The sequence below is a fragment of the Rattus norvegicus genome, chromosome 4 (assembly GCF_036323735.1).
Source record: "Rattus norvegicus strain BN/NHsdMcwi chromosome 4, GRCr8, whole genome shotgun sequence".
Taxonomy (NCBI): domain Eukaryota; kingdom Metazoa; phylum Chordata; class Mammalia; order Rodentia; family Muridae; genus Rattus; species Rattus norvegicus.
The window spans coordinates 171,688,828-171,690,864 of NC_086022.1; the positions used below are offsets into that span (position 1 = coordinate 171,688,828).

Consider the following 2,037-nt stretch of genomic DNA (forward strand, 5'->3'; position numbering starts at 1 on the left):
GATGCTTACAGAGTGCTCTGTCTCGTCTTACTCTTCTCGTTTGCTTTCTCTCTGTGCTCCTTGTTATCTTTCTGGCTGGCACACGATTGCGTTCCCAACCCTGCCCGCTGAATTCTAGCCGTCTTAGTTAGGGTTTGTGAACAGACACCATAACCAAGGCAACTCTTATAAGGATAACATTTAACTGGGGCTGGCTTAGAGGTCCAGAGGTTCAGTCCATTATCATCAAGGTGGGAACATGGCAGCATGCAGGCAGGCACGGTGCAGGAGGAGCTGAAGGTTCTATATCTTCCTCTGAAGGTTGGTAACAGAACACTGGCTTCCAGGCAACTAGGATGAGGGTCCTAAAGCCCACACTCACGGTGACACACCCACTCCAACAAGTCCACACCCACTCCAACAAGTCCACACCCACTCCAACAAGGCCACACTCACTCCAACAAGGCCACACCCACTCCAACAAGGCCACACCTCCAAATAGTGCCACTCCCTGGGCCAAGCATATTCAAACCATGACACTAGCTATGCACTAACTTCCTCCCAGATTTATTTTGGGTATCAAAAGCTGCTGTTCTTACTCTTTTTATTCTACATCTACGCTTAAATATTCCATTCTTTCTTCCAAGTTTCCGTGTATTTAGTTTTCTATTTCATTACCACATTAGTTAGTGGTTTAAGTCTGGTTCTCTTATCACTACATACTGCAGACTGTAATTTGTGAAGAGAGAAGGAATGTTCAGCTCATTGTTTTGAAGGTTGGAAAGCTCAGGATGAAAGGGTTTTCACAGAAACAATCGAATCAGAACACAATGTCACATGTTAACCACTACCCGTCAGTCATCTGTAGGTCTTGTTGTTTAGTCTCTCATCACCTTTTTCTTCTACTCAAAATTTGGATGATTCATTGTGAGTCTCCACATAATTTTATCTTCCTCTAACAAGCATTGGGCATTGTTCTGACAGAACTATTGATGAATCACTGTTATTACTTGAAGATAACTTCTAGGTTTGTTCCTGTGGGTCTGCAGCTAATGTCTAGGGTGCATATTCTGGAGTTCGTAACCTACAGACCAAGGTTCTCATCAATGCCTCTGCCCTCTGACCAAGCTCAAACAATGACCTCTGCCTTCTCAGAACAATGTAGGGTCCTTTCAGGGAACTTTTGGGATTTCATCCTGAGGTTTAATGTCTTAGGGTCCCCCCAAAATCCCGAAAAGAATTCTCAATTAGAGTTTGGGCTTCAACTGTAGTTCTCAACTCCGGGACCTGTTTGTCAAATCTACCTGCCTTGTCTTGACTTTATTTTCCTGCCAGTAGGGTCATGGCTCTCTTCTTGCACTCCATACCACATTCTGAGGCCCAGAAGATGCCTTTGGTAAGAACAAATGAGAGTCCAGGATTTACTTGATTCCCTCCCTCCTCTCAAGAATTATCATTATGATTTAGTGTTCAACAGCTATAAATAGTAATTTATGGGTCTTCTATACTCTAAAATGGTTAAGTAAACAAACATTTGGGGTGTGTGTGTGTGTGTGTGTGTGTGTGTGTGTGTGTCAGTGACCACTACCAAACTCCAGTCATAGAGGCAAGCTCTACTAGTGTTAGCGAAAATCCTGCCATAGGTTCAATGTAGCACACTTCTGACATGCAGAAGTTCACTGGCCAAGACTGGCCTCCACCCTGAGCTTTAATAGTGTGCAGGAAACAAACATTTGTAGCAACTCTGGCAACTAGTGGCTGTTGAGAAAGAATCAGGATACAGAAAAGGTCCCCTACAGATGTTGGATAACTTGCTGCTGTTTTTCTTTTAACAAAACAATAGCCCAATGCTATTTTTTTCTTTTTACTTACTCCTCTCTCGTACAATACATCAGGACCACAGCCTCCCCTCCTTCCACTCCACCCAGTTTCTTCCCCTCCTCTTTCTCCCGAGATCCACTGCTCCTCTGCTTTCCCTCAGAAAGAAGCAGGCATCCAGAGATATCAACACAACATAAAATGACGCATAAGACCAGACACAAACCCTCTCATGTCAAG

At 43.9% G+C, this 2,037-nt stretch overlaps 1 non-coding gene across 1 annotated transcript; it reads right to left on the reverse strand.

Annotated features, from left to right (window-relative positions):
• Positions 1-1,546: 1,546 nt before the first annotated feature.
• On the reverse strand, positions 1,547-1,702 carry LOC120102622 (small nucleolar RNA SNORA62/SNORA6 family). The gene has a single exon (XR_005504251.1). It is a non-coding gene; the product is annotated as a small nucleolar RNA SNORA62/SNORA6 family (small nucleolar RNA).
• Between the last annotated feature and the right edge of the window lie 335 nt (positions 1,703-2,037).